Source organism: Ptychodera flava, chromosome 3 (genome assembly GCF_041260155.1).
Source record: "Ptychodera flava strain L36383 chromosome 3, AS_Pfla_20210202, whole genome shotgun sequence".
Classification (NCBI taxonomy): Eukaryota; Metazoa; Hemichordata; class Enteropneusta; family Ptychoderidae; genus Ptychodera; species Ptychodera flava.
The window spans coordinates 27,476,677-27,498,854 of NC_091930.1; the positions used below are offsets into that span (position 1 = coordinate 27,476,677).

Consider the following 22,178-nt stretch of genomic DNA (forward strand, 5'->3'; position numbering starts at 1 on the left):
CCGACATTAGAAGTAACTCTGAATTTTGTAAAGAAATTACTAGTTGTTGTACAGACAATAATTACATCTGTTCTGATATCAGTTTCCTCGATATAAACAATCACCACAACTTCACGTACTATAGTGAAGTCCATCACTCTACATCATGGCTTGACCACTGGCATCTCAACTCCTGCTGCACATTCATGTATTCGTGATGTTAACATTTTACATGATTATATCGGGTCAGATCACTTCCCTTTAAGTGTTGTTTGTAATCTTGATTCCCTTCAGATTTATGACTTTCAGTTTTGTGCCCAAAATAGCTCAACTTTCAATAAGATCGACTGGTCTTGTATTGATAAAACTTCCGTACAGAACTATCATGATTTGTCAGAACATTATTTGAGAACCATCAGCTTCGATGCTGGAGCACTCTCTTGTCGTAATTCCACATGTAAACATTCCTCTCACCTGAATTCTATAAATAAGCTTTATGACAATATTGTTGATGCCCTAACATCTGCCGCGTCTCAGTGTATTTCATCGAAGCAAACACATTATATCAATAAGAATGTTCCGGGTTGGAATCACTATGTAAAGGAGCATCACTTAATTGCTCGGGAAGCATTTATCTTGTGAGGGTTACACTGCAAATTTTTCTGGTTTGCCGGCCAGCTAAATTCAAGCCAAAAATAAACCGGCTTGTTTGTCAGTAAACGGATTGTTTCGAGTTGTGAATTTTGGCTTATATTTGGCTTTCTGGCATGCCAAGTCTGGTTTCTGTGCATGCCAGTTTTGTTTTTGATACGGTATATATACACGCCAAGCAAAGATCACTTCAGCTTGCCAGTAAGCCAGTTAGTACTGAACAATGGTTTACAGGCAATCCACTCTTATATGAACTAGGCTTGCTAGCAAGCCATGTTTAAGATACTGTGGCTTGCCCATACACCAGATAATGCTGAACAGTGGCTTATTTGTAAACCAATACCACACATCTCTGGCTCAACAGTAAGCCAATTCTGGTTCCATCTGGTTTGAAGATAAGCCAATATTACTGCAATGTGGCTTACCAACAAACCAATTTCTGACTAATTCTGGTTTACAAGCAAGCCACTATACGGATTCCTCTGGTTTACCAACAAGCCATTACAAGCTGGCTTGCAGACATGCCACTCTAGGGCTTTTGTATGGCTTGCTGACAAACCAGTTCAATATTAGCCATATTGCCGGGGGGGGGGAGGGAGGGATAATTATTTCTGACCATCCTTCAAATTTAAATTGGATGTCTTCAAATTTTGTAGACACAGAGGAGGATTATCATCCCATGGAATGGCCTATTGGGTCCTCTATGTGATGGAGCTACACAAAGCAGGACTGTAAAATATCTGAAACACAAACAACAGCTGAAATAGTTAGAAATCCTGCATGCAAGCTACATTAAAAAACAACAACAATCAATCATCAAAATTAATTTCACATTAACATTTATTGCAATTTACAAGAAATGAAACAGCAATTGTTGCAACATAATTAAATCTAATACTTACAAGGGTATACTCACTGAAAATGATATTCTTATGAACGCCTTGATGTTATAAAGTTTACCTCATGCATCTGATGCAAAATTACTAGCTGTTTCACCGGGAAATCCCCTGTGCATTACAGACCACTCATAATTGTCAGCATATTTAGTTCACATCCCAGCTTTGTCAAGCCAGAAGTACTCTACAAATTGACAAGTTCCTTTCAGACATCTGATGTAATTAAAACTTTGAAACCCTAGATAACTAAGCAAACCCAGCATAACATTGTCTCTTTCCATGCTGCAGAATATTACACCTTCAAGAAACAACACAGACTGCTTTCTCCTTCATAGACGAGCATACGTAGAAAGGGCTGCTGCTTTGCATCTCTTCCTCAGAGTTTTCCAGTATCCTGGAATATAAAAGATGTAAACATTTAAAATTTGAGGCACAAGATTAGATCATGGTAAAACACTCAGTGCCAAGCTACTAGTACAATGAGGGCAAGGCCTATCTACTGGTATATTTAGGGAATCTGTACAATATTGGAATGTTCATTGGTAGCATTCTAAATTACAGTCATGTTCTTAAACACATTTTGACTGCAGGTACACTATTATCAAGTATTTCTTGGTGCACCAATAATCTGATATGACTACTCAGGGTAAGTCTCTTAGCATGAAAAAGATAGCTCTTACAAGTTATTGTCAATGTCATAGGCCTTGCTGCATCACTGCACTGGCAAAAAATGTGTAAAACTATGGTTTGACTGTCATGATAATGAATTTCAAATCCAGAATATCAAAATGAATATATTACAAGGCAAGATATATTAGAGTCACTGTGCAATGTGCTTTTGAGACTTGCAAAGAAGTTGGAAAGACTTTGAGAAAGCATTTTATCACTCTGGCTATGCAACAGCCATCATAGTGAAAATACTCGTGACGTAATGACCGTGTCACCACTTGTCTTCGACTCGTGGTGACACGGTCATTACGTCACTCGTATTTTCCTTCGCTGAACGAAGAAACATATTAGGAATATGTCTAATTATCTTGAAAAAAATTGACAAATGCAGATTTGACATGGCCATGTCCTTGTAGAACATCCTAGCACAGCTTTGACGAGCACTCTGTGTACCACCCATGTACCTGACAACACTAGCAGGGATAATTTTATACACATCCCTGATATAGGAATGTGTGCTGTAGGTATGTGACGTGCCTAGCACTATATGCATGTACCAGAAGAGCTGTTCACCCCTGTACCAGGACCTGTGTTCAGCATTTGAGGCACAGTAATGAACACATCCACATACCAGCTAGCCCTGTTGAAATTTTCAGCCCCTTTTTACCTGGTCATATAAAAGCTTACCTCCCTGTACCAGCCTTATTGTAAACACACAGTGCAATTCTGCCTATGCAGACATTCATGTACCAGTTATGTTGGAATTTCCCTATTACAGAACTGTACACATTGCTTCTACAAGGTTGATTTCGAAGCAAATTTTCAAGCTCATTTTTTCAAACCCATGTTACATGTACTATTTGCAAAACTATTGTACAGGACTGTTGACACACTAGGTACATGGATGTGAAATACAGCTGTGCTACTTATTTTTCTGACTATACTATACTGAGGATATTATTTTAATAGCTGGTAGTCTCTGTAGCTTCTCAGAGCTGGTACAGGTATGTGCACATCCTGAACCAGCCCTCAGAATGTAACAGGGCTGTGAGAGATTTCCAGTGTAGGGTTACACGGACTTTGTTGTACTGAATCAGACAGAAATTATAAATCCAGCATGATGAAAACTCCATCAGCTGTAGCCATTGGCAATTTCCAAGTAGTTTTGTTGTGTGTATATACTGCAGTTTCTTGTTCTACTTCTTAAGGCATGATGAATGTCTAACATACATTATCAATCCAGTTCATATGTGTATAGCATGGTTAGTGTTAAAAATCTAATATCAGTCTAGAATAGAATTCATTTGTCAACAATAACAATGGTTGTTAAGCATGTACACAGTACATTGTCAAGTAGAACACTGGTATTCAAGAGACTGTTATATAGCTGTCAAAACTGTGCAGTTTGTACACACAACAATGAAGATTGAAAATTGCTAAAACTTACAGCTAATGTCAGAGCAAACTAGTCAAAGCACATTATGTGCCTTGACTAGTTTGTACTGAATCACAGCAACACATTTTTTCAACAAGCAATACTTACGTCACAATTGTTACCATTTTTCCAACTGCAGTTTTTCCACCAAAGACACTCTTGAGAACCACAAATGTTTGATGCCTGTTTAAAAATAAGGGAAATGGCAAATTATTTTTTGATACAACAGACTAAGATTCAATATCATAAACTAGGTGCAGCAAGTGGCTCCCCTCTTATGATTGATTATAACAATAAAAAGTTTAAACATGTCTGTCTGTTGTGTGACCACGACAAAGATAATATGTCACAGATATGTACATTGTAATAACAGCTGAAATTTAAAAAAAACCCAAAGTGTTAGTGTAATATGTGGAAATATGAGGAACATGCATGCCTGATTTAATTATTATCACATGCACATAACGATACTTGATCACCTTTTATATATCCATTCTTTGAATTCCATATCTGAGGGCAGTCTTCATTCTGCTTACACATTGTACTCAGAGAATCCATTGTTAATTTGTGGAGCTGAAGGCATTTTCTGTATCAAGTATATTATGTCCTGGACAATCTGTTGAAAAGAAACAAATAATTATCTATTACCCGTAAGTGGAAGTCAAAAGTCACATTTGTACAGGAAGTTATTTGCTGAAAATGAATCACTTTAATATTTACTTGTCGTGAGTGACAAGATGGCTCACAAAATGTGTGTATGCAATGTTGAAGGACCCAAGTTCAAATCATGCTGTGGAAACATAAATTTGCCTTGAATAACAGAATCAACCATTACATCATTTTGGCCAAAGGATTTGTGAGGTATGTGTCTGTATTAAATCATCTAAGTTGCCAGTATGAGGTTATTATCAACATAAACAAGAATATCATCCATGAAACAGTCTATGTTTGTTATTGAAAGAATGGCATGAGGCAAAGTCAGTTTGCCTGAAAATCACACAGAAAGGTGGCGTGAAACAAATGTGCAGTTTTACTCACATTTTCTGGTAAAATGGGCATCTCTTCACTGTGGCAATAGCTCTTGTTGCAGCTATTTGTTGGTGTCTCCGTCCTATACACAATAATGACAAAGGGTTATTAAATGCAATTTTCCTGTGAACTGATGGATGACAATTTAAATGATTGCCATCTTTACGTTCAGGATGGACAATGGCAAGGGTTATTAAATGTACAGCGGACTACGGACGACGTACACCATGATCCACCTCTCAGAATAACCCTGCGTACGGTAGAGTTGACTTTTCAGATCCTCAGATTCAGATCCTCAGATCCTCAGATTCAGATCTCAGACCTCAGATCCTATAACTTCAGACGCAGATTCATAATTAAAATTTCACAATTTTCAAAATTTGATGTAATATACTGATAAATGAAATATAATTTAGATTTGAAAAGGCTTTAGAAATTATTTTATTTCTATCTTGAATCTTGAACTTAAAAACTTCGATCTCAGAATCAGAACGTCATCTGTCGAAGACAGGGTGCGCAATGATTCCACTTGTTATGTCATCACGTGAACGTTCCCTCATACTCTTTTATAGAGATAAACACACCCGCGCGCGATCGAACGATCAAGACCGCGACGATCATGTAAATGCTGGCTATCGACGGTCCGTATTTTACCATCGGCGAGGGAATATAACTAATCCATGTTGGAGGCCAGTGACCCCGGGCTAAATCAGAATTCAGGGGTCGGAAGAAGCAAGTTAGCTAATCTATTATTGTAGACCCGTGTTCGTTGAAACTTATTGAGCAAAAACCTTTACGTAGACTTTTTTGTTTTCATAACTGCCTTGTACACACGTCATATTCAAATTATTATTATAAATATTGCAATCATTACTGTTAATACGGGTTATGTAAAAGGCTTGTAAATTCGAATCTGCATCTGAGCTATAGGATCTGAAATCTGAGATCTGAGGATCTGAATCTGAGGATCTGAGGATCTGAATCTGAGGATCTGAAAAGTCAACTCTACCCCTTGCGTACAGTTATAGTTACACGGCCTCCGCCACAGCCCTGCAAAGGTCTATATCGATAACTGGGGTCTCTGCGGTCCGGATGAGGACCGCAACGAAAACGCGGTCTGTTTGGCCAAATTCAGCTCTATCGGGGCAAAATCCTTTCCCAGCCTACCTTTACCTCCTTACCGACCCAAGGAAAGATGCGATTAACTTCTAAACATCCAAAACCGCTCGTTTTCTGAAACATAACGTACTCGACAAGTTGTTTACCCATGCACGGGGATCGCCATTTTGAATCTCGCTGCAACAACCCCAGTTATCTCCATAGACCGTTGCAGGGCTATAAGCTAGTGGTGGAGGCCGTATAACGCCGGGAACACACAGACCTGTACTCAGGGCTACTCTTAGAAAGCGATCCTCGTCGCTGACCAGCTGACACAGTGGAAACGCATTTGATTATTCACCGTGCACGGACGATTTCGGGGAAACACATTCATTCGCGGTGGTGAAAAGCCATACAAACACGATAACATACAAAATGGACAAACACACATCAGTTCAGCCTGATGAAAGGAAATTGAAGGCTAATTTGTTACATCCTTGGCAATGTCATTAATGAGCAGTGCTATCAATTTTCGCTGATGCACCCGTCCATGGTCATGATGGTGTAGCGGTATGTCAAAGAAATTTTCAGTTTTTCTAACAATACTCAAACGCATGTATGTTACTTAAAAATGGTTCAAGCTAACCGATATGCTTTGAGGAAAAAACAAGCCCGGTTTAAATCAATGACTTTGCAAAGCTTCCACGGAATATGCAAATACAAGCTTACGTTGGCTGCTGTGCATTCCAAGATGTCGGTTGCAACTTGCATCATGACCCGTGTATATGTGGTGGCGATAGCTATCGTTGAAGTACATAACCAGTTGTTGCTTGCGAAGTAATTCTTCATCGCTGACGGAAGCCATTACTGTCGACTTGTGCCGGAGTACTGAATCGTAAGCGCTGATACGATCGTCAATAACGCATTGCATGCTCGGCTTCGGTGCGAAGGCCAGTGGAATTCAGAATTTTCGCGCCCAGCACAGCAGTATTAATACGCAACTGCCTAAAGTGAAGGGATGAGGATTCCACTACCCAGTGGTCCCTTTAAGATTACGATTAACCAACAAGTACTATAATTCTTACATATGTCACGGAGATATAATATCTATAACGAAGTTAAAACATTGGCTTGATGAATCATTGTGTAAAATTGAACTATTTTAAAGTGTAATGTTACAAAGGGTGAAACGACGGTCAAAGGTTAAGGACTTCCTCCTTGTACGCTGTTTTGGTAATTTGAACACAGGGAACTTAGTAATCTTGTTGTTTGTTGTTGTTGTTGTTGTTGATGGTGGTGATGATGATGTTGACGATAATAAAAAAATATTAAAAAACAATGTCTCATTCCTTGCTGTTGTTTGTCGATGTTGTAGATAATTGTAAAAGAAAACTGTAATCGTGATCAAAAAACGACGTAGGTCGCCCAACGTCACTCCCGTCCTGGTTGTATAATAGGACGGGAGTGACCTCGCCATGGTCCAATTTTTGAAATAATGAGGAAAACCCGTGCCAAGTTTAAATATATTTTGAAGATTTGTAAGAAAAGTGAAAATCAAATGCGAGCTGACGCCCTTGCTGAAAATGTCTCAAACAAAAATACTAAGCAATTTTGGAAAGGTGTCAGTGGTAAGAAGTCTTCACCATTGTCATCATCTGTGGGTGGTTGTAATGGTCATCAAAATATCGCTGGAATGTGGCGAGATCATTTTCTGGTCTGTTGTCATCTGTTACTGATCATAGTAACGAATCCTACGTAAGGGCCGGAATTTCGAATGTTAACTTTATTGACAATATGACTGTCAGGCCCGATGAAATTTCCAACTGTGTTGTTAGATTAGCTAATGGTAAAGCAGTAGGGCCAGATGGCCTTGCTGCTGAGCATATCAAGTATGCACACAACTGTGTACACCCTTTGTTGTCACTTTTATTTACAGCTGTACATGTTCATGGACATTTACCATCTGCTATGCTAGATACTACCTTGATACCAATTGTTAAAGACAAAACCGGTGATATAACTTGTGCTAAAAATTATCGCCCTATTGCCATAGCTACAGCCATTTCAAAGTTATACGAAATTTTACTACTTGATAGATGTAAGCATTATCTTGGTACAAGCGATCATCAGTTTGGATTTAAAACTGGTCATTCGACTGACATGTGTGTTTTTTTGTTAAAAGAAATCATTGATTTCTATAATCGCAACAATAGTCCAGTCTTTATGTGTTTTTAGATGCCACTAAAGCGTTTGATAGGGTTAATCATTGGACCCTTTTCGCAAGCTGATTGACAGACGTGTTCCTGTGTATATTGTTCGCGTCACCATGTGAAGTGTTCCGTATCCACAGACCTATAGCAATATCCATTTTGATGGATTCTTACAGTATACAGCAGAATCCATTAGAGTATCCATCATTATCCAGTACTGAGAATCCAGCACCGGAATACATAATGGATTCCCCCAGTATCCAGCAAAACTAAGGCTGCGGGGATACATGCCAAAATCCATTTTGGATACTAATGGATTCTAGTGTCACAATGCATTGTGGGTCTAAAAAACACAGACCTGGCTAGATTTTGAGAATCCATAAGAATATTTATGATGGATACTAGCTTAGCCAGTGTAACGGAAAGTATGACTACTGCAGACACTTTTTTATGCTGAGTGAAAGCGTTGCAAAAGTTGAAACACCTAAAAATATTATCACTTGTAAATTCGTTTTGCAATCAACATTGGCAGTGTCAAAAACGCTTTTTCCTAAAGATCCTATACACATACAAATAAAACAAAATTCCAAAACTTAATGTACGTCAAGAACTACAACGTTAACGATAGAGGACTATGGCCTTTCATGATCAATCATTTGAGTCAAGACATGGATTGCGTTTATACTTATCAGCTTGAAACCCCTCCCCCGATCAAATTGACCCCTCTCCTGCTGCAAGTTTACGTTTATCGATACCAGGTTTTGTTCGAGCTCGTTACAATTTGAGACGGTATATAGTGGACGGAATCGTTCATTACCATCTGTGTAATAAAACCAAGCAAATATGTCATCGTGACGACGAGCTATACTCTCAAGAATTTGCGTCACATTGCCGAAAAAACTAAGAAAATCGCAGAAATGTAGAAGTGACCTTTACTAGCTCACTGGATGAAAATCCAAATTTAACATTCTTTATGCAATTGCATAAATTTGCATAAAGTTGGTCAGCTCCTTACGCACCTTTATGCAGTGCATAAAGGTGTGTAACATGGTGTCAGTGGTGGTGCCTATATGCATCTGTATGCACTTGTATAAAAGGGTTTAATGGCTCACTAAAATTATGTACCTTAATTTATGCAATCCAATAAAGTTGCATAATTTTACGTGTGAGGTAAATATTGTAAAACAACACTGAGGATGACAACTTACAGTCTCTACAAATTGAAAAGGACTATATGTGTTAAAGAATAGCTGGATGTATAGTGACACGGTCCCTCCACAAAAGGGACCGTGATAGTGAGAAACATATAATCAATTCCTGGGCTCACACATACCCATCTGGAACCATCTTGAAGGGCTTAGTGTTTGCACTTTGGAGTCCCCGCACTATAGTACACACATATCCCTCCTTCAATTCTTATCATTTTGCAACTGTCTTTTAATCTTTCGACTGAAATCCTGATTAAAATTACATGCTGAACACAGAATCGACAATACTGAAAATACTTTGCTGTAGCTGATGGCATCAGTAATTTGAAATACGCTCAAAGGGAACCTACTATAGTCATAGTTTCCGTATGAGTAAATCGGTACAGCCAGCCATCGGTAAGCATGAATGTGAAAAGATACATCAATGCTGTAAGGTCAAATTATTTTGCTCTTGTAGGTAAGATGTGTCCTTTTTTAAATTTTTCCTTGTGCTTCCTAGTGTACCAAGTATTTTCTGGTCAGATTTTAGAGTTGCAAACGTTGTATCTCATATAACGGTATGACCGCCAGGTTTGTCTATTGGGTATGTAAGTGTAAGAGTATCAGGGATAGACTTCTCCAAGTCTGTGGGCATATAAGTATCAAAAAATAATAAATTGAAGGACTAAACATCGGCAAACCGTTGTGTTAATGGTAGGCTATTGCGCAGATCGTGGAGTGAACGCCGCCTGGTCAGCAAGTAACTCAACTGAAGAGAAAGCGCGACTGGGGGCCAGTCTACACCTGGGACTGTGTTCCGTTAATAAATCCTGGGCTAAAATTTAATTTCCTAATAGTATAAAACAGCGTCTAATGTGCCTATCAGATATCATGAAGTTTGACGCTTGATTGTAAAATATTAGTGCATGTTGCTTTCTAATGCTGAATTCTCATTGAGAAAACAGAAAAGTATCAGGAACTTATTATGCTTTTCATATGCGCTGGAGGTTTCATTATGATTAGTACACTTTGCAAAACAGACGTTCAATTTACAGACATCAAAATATTTTTTATATATTTCTGATATATTAAAGTACAGCGCCCGGAGCGCCCGCTGAAAAATATTAACATCTGGATATCACTGATATATATGTCTGATATATGAAAGTAATGCGGCTGAAGGGAATGCTGAAAAATAAGTTCGATATTTTAAAGTAATGCGCTCGAAGGGCGCACCGACAACATTTTAACATACAGATATCTCTGACATATATGTCTGATATATTAAAGTTTCGTGCTAGCTTGAAGGGGGCTCTGAAAAAAGTATTATTAATATTAAAGTTAAGCGCCTAAAGGGCGCGCCATGAATGCAACGAATGATGAAATTTGTCGCTTGCACGATGCATTGTAGGCAAGTATGAGTCCGTGTCAAAATTCTAAAACAGACTGAACCCCCTCCCCAATTGGACATTTCAAAAACATGGTGACCCCCCTATCATCATAGTCAAAAACGGGGTGACCCCTATGAATCTACTGCCCCCCCCCCCCGCCGAATAAACTGACCAGTCCCTTTAGTTGACTTTAGCAATTATGACTCTCAAAGGCAGGCACGTTTTATAACAACGACTAAGATCATAATCTTTCGCAAAATGCGCTCGTTCTTCATGCAGTCTCATAACGATTTGTTAGGGTTGTCATCGATATCGCCACAGCAGTTAAACATGGGATACTTCCCTTTTCGTCACACATCGTTCATTCAAATGACAAATGTGTGGAGTCAGTAGACGACAGCCTATCTTGTGATAGCATTTGGTAGCCGGTATCATGACAGTTTGTGTTCGTGTCGGCTACACAGACGATCTGCCCTCTTGCGAGTTCGACTTTGTGAAAAACAAGATATGACTTGCGACAAAAATTGCTTATTTGACACATAACCAGGAGATCTGCATTACATTTCACACCGGTATGTTTTTGAATATTGCCAATATACTCTTCGCCAGTGGTTTAATTCAACCGAAGGACCGTGCTTCAACCACATCAAAAATCGACTCGGAGGCGAGTCAAGGCTGTTCAGTGGCAATGTTAGCTTCACCGCTCGAAAGTTATTCTCGGAAACAGGACGGCAGCATTGGTCAGGGCCGGATTTCGCACATTATATGGAAAGCTGTGGTTATTTCTTCGAAAATATATGATTGGGCTGCATACTTCTTCTTGGGCCTTGGACTTTCGCCGCCGAAACGTCAATTAGCAAACAAATCACAAGATAGTTCAGTCACATGAATCCGTAAATTTTGATGCATCGATCTATCGTGATGAATTCTGAACTAACGCGCATTACTTTCAGAGTTAGGGGAATTATTTGTACTAGTTTCGAGAACTTATAATATCAGTATACCCATTGATATAAAAATAGACCGTACTGCTGCATATCAAATCAACTTTTAGACGATGAACTTCGAAGTTTTACATTGTACACATTTTTATATTAAAAACACTTTTCCGGAAAAGCGGGTGTATGGGAAAAGATACCGCGACTGTAGCGACTATTGCTCAAGAAAATGTCTTTTCCACTTTCTGCATTTACCTTCGTGGTCCATTAAATCCAACGTCAAGTCATAGTGAACTCTGAGCTCAGTCCGCATGTAAATTGCGACCGTGATATACGATGATGGATTTCATAAAAAAGTGCTAGAATTTCGCTTTTCCCGTCAGTAGGCCTACATGTAGGCCCTACAGGTTGGTAGTTATTATATCAGACTGATTTCAAACCGTGTTCATATTTCCTAAAGTTTTAATTAGGCCTAATAGCTGCTATATTTTGACCATCTTGATAAAGATCTCGCCACCGGAATATTCATGAAGGTAAAAAATGCGTAAATCGAAATCCCATTGTGTACATGCTGAGAGGTAAATAGCTCTGCATGGCAGGGCTGTGTGTTCCCGGCGTTATGGCCTGGAGGGAGGCCATAACGCCGGGAACACACAGCCCTGCCATGCAGAGCTAAGAGGTAAACTGCACAGCTGGCAGCCTGTTGATGAAAATTGACCCCCTAGCTAGCTCGTAGCCTGCTGCTCTCTTTCTTTCTACCTCCATGCTTTAGCTGGCGAAAACGAATATATGGTTTAGTTAGCAATATTTTTATTTAACGAGAGCAAAAAAATAACATTTTCTCCAAGATTGAGTGAAAAGTGATAGTTATCAAATTCTTTGCAAAGTTCGTTTCGTGAATATTTGAGCACTTGGGGAGCCATACTCAGAAGACGCCATTGTTATGGATAGCGTCGCGTCGCCTACTCAACAGCTCAACGTTGCGTTGCGTCGTCTATATTTTAGTACTGACACGTCCCGCCGGTGTCTAGGAATGTCCACTAAAGACTCTAATCTTGAAATCCTGGACCGTCTCGACGACTATGCGGTACGTTTGAATCTAGTGCCAGTGTGGTGATCGCCAAAGAGTCCTGCATCAGCTGAACGGTTCTCGTGTAAGCTTACAATTTACCAGGTATGTATGTACAGTATAGCTATAGCTATTCACTTATTCTTGACCAGCCAAAGTGTCTGGGATACGTCTACTCCTTCTGGTATAAACGTGTCCAGCAAAATCTGTATCTGGCAAAGTATCGAACGTTTGTTTGTTTTAAATCATTGATATTCCTGATAATTTCTAACGAATAATGAACATCGAATTTCCGGGTCACTTTATGCTAATGAGTGTTGATACCTGTCAGGGACTGGACAGAAATTACGGGCGGGGGGATTGATTGGTGTTTTTAGAGGCCTGTGTTGGCACCAGATTGTCTCACCAGAAAATTTACCAACCAGATTACAGTTTCAATGGAAAACAAAAGGTAGTCCTCCTACATACTTAAACAAAGGCAATCCCAGGGATCAGCAAAAGTGCCTTATAAAATGGAAAATAATGACCCTTCAAAAAGTGTTAGCAAGGAAAAGATTGTCCCTCCAAAATTTTCATGTGCCCTGTGAGTCACAGTCTGTATAAATGATATCTTAATAATTGACATATAAGTTCTCATTTAACTTTGAACTGTTAAAGAATACTTTTAACCTTTACAAAAAATCACTAGGGTGAAAGTCCAATATCACATTCGTTGTTCACATCTGTTCTTTCAACCAATATTCTCATTGTGCACATTTTCAATTGCCAAACATTTACATAAGCACAGATTTAGCTTGTGTTGTATTTCAAAATACCTTTTCATATTTTCTTCAGAGACCAGAATGTATATGTTTAGTGAATCAACATTCCGGTGAAATTCCAAAATCAAATTTCTTGCACCCACATTCACTAGTAACCAGCTCAATCTAATCAAGTGCATTAACAGTGTACAAAATAACACCTGTCCGGCAGTCCGAGACTGGTTGTTTTTCTGCAGGACTTGTAAAATAAAAAAGTTACCAGTCTGGCGGACAGGTTGACTTTAGCGTGGGGAGTCTTCTTTAAAACTATGTCTGCTATTTTTTCATGACATGCCCTCTTTTTATTCAATATATGTAAATGTTACAAGGCACTGTAGGTCAAAGCTGCATGGTACAAAAATATTTCTACCTCAATATTCCATCCTAATTTGACAGATTTAATATTCTACTGTATATGTCTTACTGTATTAGTTCTCGACCAACGTACAAAGACTTGGTCCATTTGCTGAAGCATTAATTGATGATATGTTTTGCAAAATTAATAGTGGAAGCACGACCATACACCATGTGTCTTGGAGATACATTGATGTTAGTCTCTCCTAACAAAAACAGGAATATTTAGTAAATAATAAAATAGGCAATGAATCAGTGAAAAAACATTTTTATCTTCATATTTGTATATTATGGCATAAACTTGTCAGTTTGATGTGCAACAGTACATAGATGACCAGTTTATTCATCAAGGGAGCATTCAGTTATTACAGCCAGCACAATTTGAATGGGTTGGGGTTCACTTTAAATTGTTAAAAAAGTAGTTAAAGTGTTCAAAACATTTTTTGGGAGATAAAATGATTCGCTGCATTATTTCACTCTCGGTAGTCATTTAACTGTAAATCTGAACAAAAGTATAATTATCTGCCACATAAACATCTTGCCTTGGCAACTCTGAGGCTTGTCTTATTGTAAATCGAGCTCACTGAGAGCAATGAACAATTTCTATTACTTACATATTAAAGATATAGCAAGTTTTGTCAGGGAAAATATTTAACAGTGACCTGTTGACCACTAGTACCATGAAAATAGAAATGTTTAGTTGAAATTCCAATATCATTACTGTTGTCCACATCTGAACCTTCAAACACCCTATTTGAATCAAGTACATTTGTATCAATTTTCAAACACCTCAGAAAGCACAGAATTTGTTTGTTAATAATTGTAAAACAATTATTCATAGTTTTCTCATAGACTCCAATGTATAGTGAATAAACATTTCAGTGAGATTCAGAAATCAATTTTCTTGCATACAAATCAACTTTTAACCATTCTAGTCTAATGAAGAACTTTCAAATGAATTATCAAAGGTCTATAAATTCACAGATTTAAACAAAAACAAAATGGATAATGTACAATTCTGGTGATTTATTCTGTGTATCGTTATTTACAGAAATTGAAGGACGCAAACGGGGCTATCCAAGGACTAGCATGAAGCTGAAGACATTTGATAGTTGTGTGTGTTTCTTCTGAGGACAGCGAGCAGGACAGAAGTTGCAAGGGTGGTGCCTTTTATTCGGAGACACTTGCCATGGGATAGAGAGAGAAGTGAAACTGCGTACATTATGGAAAAACACTTGCATCAAAGGAAATGCATATTGAGGCTACCTTGCATTGAGGGCGTGGCCCCAATCAGACCAGAGCCTGAGGATGAGGATGGTGGGCCACACTGTACTAGAGATTTCCCACAATACATCATGATTTGTACCAATGCAGATTCTCCTGTGAAGTCTACCATGTCTCCCATGTGTAGACAAATTCCTGGACCACGTGTAGAAATTCTGAGAACGTACTTTTAAAAACACCTTTCTTCTCAATTCCCATTGTAAAGGATTAAGAAAATTGTGCTTGATTGAGAAGGATTTTTGTAAATTTTCCACTGATTGTGTCCTCAGCCATACAGAATAAAGTGATGGAAAGTAGGGAGAATTGTTGCATCTGTTTTATGAAACAAAAGGATATTGATTTTTTCCAAATAGAACAGACAAAAGAAATTTACCTGCTAACTATTTTCAGAGAATGACCCCTTCAGTTGGTAATAACTTGCTTCCCAAAACTGTGACATTTGTAGTACATGAAGAATGTGACTTTTATGGTTATTTAATGGTTTCTTTGAAATTTATACTGCAATATTTCAACGTACTTTTAATAAATATAATTAATCAATTATCGTGAGACTTCACATTATTGCTTTGATGTAGAACTGAAAAAGTTACAAGAAACTAACGTCGTTGGTACAAATCGAACAGCATTGTGGGTAATTGATTGTACTGTGGGCCATGAGCCGTTATACAGAAAAACGTTATACAGAAAAATGACAATATCAACAGCGCTGACAACTCATTACAGGACAATGTTTAATGTATAAGCATATGTTTTTGCATTTTCTTGATTCTGCTAAAAGCTCAATGATGCATTTTTAGTTTTGAACAAAGACCACTCAACTTTTGAATTTTATTGACTAGATACAGGCTGTACTCATGTTATTACACCGACGAGTCATAAACAGTGATTATTTGTATAATTGTATTTTTTGGGAATTTTTTCTATTCTTGGTCAAGAAATCTTCTCTGAGACCACAACTCCAATTGATTTGAAAGTTGGTGTGGAGGTTTTTAGGGTACAGCTCAGTAAGACTGTTTCAAATTGTGGTGAAGTTTGCATAATTGTATATTTGGCAAAATTTTTACCATTGTCTTTTGCCAAGTCTTTTTTTTTTTAAATCGCTGCTTCAATTGTACAGACGTTCAATGAATGACTTGAAATATTGGTTTCAAAAAGTCTGGTTATATTATTGTTTGTGATTTTTTTTCAGAAACCGCAGCTTTTGTTTAACACATGTATGTGTCAATTATTGTAAATATTTCATTGGATTAGTATTATTCAGTGAATAAAAAGGACATTATTTTTTTAATTGCATAACAGTTGTATGAACTTAAATTGTTGATGTGTGTAGTGTAACATGTTACATGTGAGTATGAGTAAAATGAAAGAATACTAGTATATCATGAGAATACCGGTAATACATTTTAATCAATAATGGTAGATATTGTGCACACCATCCATGGCAACAGCCTGCACATAATTCTGTAAACACAAAATGGAAGAATGCAGAAAAGATATTAAATATCCGCGCTGTACATATATATCAACTTGGTCCTGTTTGTTTCCCGATAATAGAACTAACTGCCCCATATCTATTTTCTAAGCATGTCTATGCATCATTACCAGTGTAATTGTTGATAATTGCACTGAAGTAAGGCCTTTTGAAATGGATCTGTCAAAAATAACATAAAGGATACAGAGGCCATGTTTAGAAGCAGAATACAAGGTTATTTTGGTATACAATTATGAAATAAAATGATGAAACAGTACAAAATGTGCAAAAGGTACTGGTTACTGTTTCAAGTAAATATCGATTCATGAGAAATTCAAAAAATTAAAAGGAATGACAGCAGAGCAGTGATATTTTATTCGATTTCACGCAAGGTACCATGGGAAAATTTAAGGCAAGAGGGTGGATTCCCATGATCACTAATTTCATGCAGAATCCTTTGAAACCTGCACAGGATTATTCAGGAGACTGTCTTATGGAATCCATTAAAATGCTGTAATGGATTCTGATGTGGATTCTAAAAGTGTTCCGTATATAGAAGAATCCATAATTGGATACCTTAGGATTCCCTGAGTACCCACAATGGATATCTCTGGATTCCCTTGGATTCTGATTGAATCCACGGAGGAATCCACAACAATGCTTGATGGATTCTGGCTTTTTCACATAGTGCGTTTTAGTATTTTGGTATCGCAAACAAGAATGTTGTGTCCAATGGGATAACGCTATTTCTGAGAGTTTTACTGCAAATAATGGCGTTCGACAAGGGGGAATTTTATATCCTCGTTTATTTAGTGTTTATATGGATAATCTGAGTGATTCACTATGTAAAACACAAATTGGCTGTCACCTTGCTGGGCAATGCGTTAATCATTTCCTTTATGCCTACGATATTGTCTTAATTTGTCCATCTGTAAAGGGTTTGAACAAACTCTTGGAAACAAGTCGTCATTATGCTATGTCTCACGACATTGTCTTTAATCCAAACAAATCCAAGTGTCTGTCTATTTTAGCAAAACATTGCAAAATAACATGTATTCCACATGCATATTTGAACAATTCCACCCTTTCATTATGAGAAAACACTCATATCTTGGTATTGTTTTAAACCATTTGGGTAACGACATAGATGATATTAAACGACAAATGAAAAGCTTTTATGCTAATGCGAACTCCCTAATCCGTAAGTTTTACAATTGTTCATCTTCTGTCAGAATTCATTTATTTAAAACGTACTGTTCAACCATGTACTGTGCACATTTGTGGAGTGTATTTACACAGAAATGTATTAACGATGTTCGAGTGTCATATAATAACGCTTTCAGAATCCTACTCGGTATTAAACATCGCTTAGGTATTTCTGAAACCTTTGTCAGCAACCATATTATGACCTTTGGTAACAAACAACGCATGCTTCGTTCTAAATTCTATGTTATATTGCAAATACCTTGATTAAAGCAGCTCTATCTGTCGATGTTGTAAGGCAGGAAAGTGTCTTTCGGGCAAAGACTGTTTCAGATTGTTTTTAATTCTGTATTTTAAAAAGCTCTTTTAGTGTTTTCATTTTTTTTTTGTATTGTTTGGTGATGCGAGCGTTAGCTATTTACTGTCTTGTTTTTTTTGCATTTGAGCAAGTACTCGAAATAAAGATTATATTATATTATATTATATATTTGGGTACCTGTTGCCGTGTCTACTGCCCGACGTTCACAGTGTACGTAGCTGACGATAGCCACATCACAACCACGCTACGTCACAATATACTGACTTTATCTAACAGAAGGCCGCAAAGCAATATGTTGGTGGAAAAATAACAGTTGGGAGCTTTACAGGCGACTTCCTGACAACAAATTGACCTATGATATCGTGTATTTGCCTTCAAAATCAAGTTTCGACATCGTACGTTGCTATCCTCCCAAATATACTGTTACGCTGGAAATAGCACAAACAAATTAGCTCAGGGTCATCTGATAGGTCGTTTTATTTAACTAATGATAGCGTTGCCAAGACGGGAGAGCAATATCTTCAAAAAAAAAAACAGGTTTCGGAGTAGAATGTAAAAAAAAATGAAGAGACGCCTACTTGGTCCGTCGTTAATGGCCCTCAAAAAGTTTAAGATTTTTCATGTATGCACATTTTTGTCCATAACTAAGGATTTTATCTTAACGTTTGCATCATACTTTAGTAGAATCGAAAATATATAATTTGTTATTTACTTGTCAAATTACGGGCATTTAAGGTTCAAAGATAAAGAATCGACCTCTTCTGTTTTCCGCATCACAGGGATAGCTCAATGGTTAGCCCGTATGCCGCGAATCGACAAGGAAATTGCACATAAATAATTACGAAAATACATGAATATCTTTTAGGATGTCACAATCATATATCCAACTAACAACGTGCATGAATGATTCACAGTTGATATCATGTTTTGATACATAAAGATGAGAATAAATCTACATGTTTACAAATTACGTTAAAACTTCTGTCTCCACGCAAATACGCGACGCCGGCTCCATGTACGCGACGCTGGCTCCATGTACGTGGAGAACGTACGCACAAGTCGATGACATCATCGCAGAAATTCGTGACGTTACGCATTCACGTTCACGTAAAACGTGTAGCCAAACCTGTCAACTTATTGCATTTGTAGCGTATATCTTTGTATATGGAACAATTCAATACGTTGATATGCATAACGTATTCTTATGCAGATCATGATTATACGTAATGCAGATCTTTGGTCACCAAATGTACACTGTAGTTTTGCATTTTATCAGTTTACGTACGTGTATACTGAACGTATTGACAAATGTACAAAATAAGTATATGTGTATATATTGTTGTACGTCAAGCATTTTGCCCAAAGTGACAACGAAATAAATGACTAATTCTGATTATGTGGATAGTGAGAATGTCCTAATTTTCTCCCTCCAGGGCAACATTTGCTCCCCTCCAATAAAGAGCTGGTATCTTTGAGCCCCTCCCTCAACAACAATCATTTTCATGAGAGTCAGTATAACTAAATAAAGCACTCAAACAGAACTTACCTCCTTCAGGTCAATTGTTGAGTCGTTTGCTCGGTTATCCTTGTATTTAAAAAAGAATGAAAAATAATCGAGATGATGATTATGCGTTGACGGTACTTTCAATTCAATACATTCAGATATATAAGATATTATTATTTATCAAATAGTTCAAAGAAAAAAGTTTATGCGCATACCATAGCTATTGAAATTAACAACAAAGATTAATAACATATTCGTGACTGAAGACTTGTCACAAACACAAAAATTGTGGCATTAGTGAAATGCATTTTATCGGGCTTACAGTTGATCATACTAAGCCTTTCCATAACATAAATCGACTCAATAGTTTAGCAGTTATTCAAAGTTAACTGCTTTTAATCCCATCCCAAGCCTGTTTGGAGTCACAATTACCGAAAATTATTACAGGTACGTGAGTCTATTAGCTGTTTTGTTTATTTTTACTTCAAATACACTGAGAAGAGAAACAGATGTTGCAGCGGAATTTGACTTACTCCATCGTTTTGGAAATGTAAATCAAGGTAACATTTACAACCTACTTTATCTAGTAGTTTTCGTTTCCAATAGACTCTAGACGACAGGATCCCTACCAACACAGCTACAGGAACGAACACGACTAGTGATACTACAAATAATATACCACCAGTGTTGGAGGAAGAAGTATCTGTAAAAAAAGAACATGAGAAACATAAGAAAGACACTAGTAAAACGCATTTGATCATATGAGTGTTTTTTGTTAAACATTGCTATATTCACTCCAATACTTAATTGTGATGCTTAGCAAACAGAGAGAATAAGTGAGATAAAATGAAAACAGGGTGCGACATTTACAGCACAACAGTGTCAACATACCTTTCATTTTAATTTCCTTTCCAACCTCTGTGTACTCTTCCGTATCAACGAAAATAGTGTGAATGCTTAACACTAGGAGTAACCAACATCATTCGAATGAAATAAATGAATGAATGAATGAATGAAAGAATGAAAAAAATGAAGGAATGCATGCCTTCATGTATGTATGTATGTATGTATGTATGTATGTTGTATGTATGTATGTATGTATGTATGTATGTATGTATGTATGTATGTATGTATGTATGTATGTATGTATGTATGTATGTATGTATGTATGTATGTATGTATGTATGTATGTATGTATGTATGTATGTATGTATGTATGTATGTATGTATGTATGTATGTATGTATGTATGTAACCCCGGTTACGATTGTAAGTCATGTGATTAGGTCTGCTGCATGTTGTTTGAGTGTGATGACACATGTGTGGAATTTCATTGATAGCGTCTTCACCCACAATGCATTGCAATGCTCTACTGATTTTCACTGCTTGAGGACAGTGCTTTGGTGTGGACGTACGTTTAGGAATTATTATCCGTTTTACTGCAAAGAAAAATTCCAAGACAACGTGGTTGGTCTTTTACACGACTGTGTGTACAGGTATGTGTATTTGACCGCTTTGGTATTGAAAGCAATGAACTTTTAAAAGTCTCAAAGTGTGAGACACATCCCTCAAGCTGAAACGTGGAAGGACCATGTGTTTTCCCAACTAACGTTGAAAAGATTCTAAGTTGTTATTCTGTAGTTAGTTTGAATCTAGTAGTACTTTATGATAGTAGTGAAGTTTTATTTAACATGTTGAAATTTGGATTTTCTGATTTTGAAGAAATTTTCTGTGATTCTTAGTTCTTTGTTTCAATGGGATTTTTGTACAGTGTATTTGCTATCATGTTGACTTAGTCTCATCCTGAATGAGATTGTGTAAACAGAAGAGAAACGCTTACATAACTGCCATTGGTCTTTTACATGACTGTGTTTACAGAGGAGATCCAGTTAATGAATTACTGGTAGACTGCGTGTGGTTCCTGTGTGTTCCTATTGTGTGCTGTGTGTTCCTATTGTGTGGCCCGAGTGAAGAGCCAACGAGTGCCTGGAATTTGTTCGAGTCAATCATCAACTCGAGTATTGCTACCAGGGTTGGAATACCCAAATCCCCAGGGAGGTTCCTCTGGAAGGACTCTGTGTGTGTAAAGTATTTTCAAATTGGATAGACTGTCATCGTCATAGCAACAGGACGGACATTGCAACCATTGTACAACCATATGAACATTAGCTAAGAGAATGAACCCTAGACAACAGCCATTTTATAATTACCGGGAACTTTATTATGGTGGATGAACCTTAGATTTTGCGCCTGGAAATTATTTTCCAGTAACAATACTATCAGTGTTAATCATTGTAGACCAGTGTTTTTATTATTTTATTATTATTATCATTAGTAGTAGAGATTTTAGCTGTAGTGAAATAAATCTTAATATAAACTGCAAGGCAAATTGTACGATAATCATTCTTTCCTGGTTTGTTTATTGTGTGATATGAACCTTGTGGGGTTTAATTGGCTGGCTACATTCAAGTTCAGTTTAATTACCCGATTACAAAATTGGGGTTCGTCCGGGAGTGGAAGAGTGAGTTATTATCGTACAGTTTGTTGCAGTTTTGTTTTTACATTAATGTCTCGGAACTGGAGGTTTTAAAAAAAATGGAAAGACCAACCACGTCGTCAGTCGTCACATCACCAGCAAGATGGGTGATACCACGCATGGCACAGGTGTGTCACTGCCCTGTTTGATTGTTAG

General features: G+C 37.4%; 2 long non-coding RNA genes across 2 annotated transcripts; one reads left to right on the forward strand and one right to left on the reverse strand.

Annotated features, from left to right (window-relative positions):
- Positions 1 to 1,452: 1,452 nt before the first annotated feature.
- On the reverse strand, positions 1,453 to 3,815 carry LOC139125989 (uncharacterized). Its single transcript, XR_011550425.1, has 2 exons — positions 3,739 to 3,815; positions 1,453 to 1,920 (listed from the first exon to the last, which is right to left on the reverse strand). It is a non-coding gene; the product is annotated as an uncharacterized lncRNA (long non-coding RNA).
- Positions 3,816 to 12,046: 8,231 nt separating this feature from the next.
- LOC139129802 (uncharacterized) lies at positions 12,047 to 15,654 on the forward strand. The gene is made up of 3 exons (XR_011551686.1): positions 12,047 to 12,061; positions 12,163 to 12,657; positions 14,758 to 15,654. It is a non-coding gene; the product is annotated as an uncharacterized lncRNA (long non-coding RNA).
- Positions 15,655 to 22,178: the final 6,524 nt, after the last annotated feature.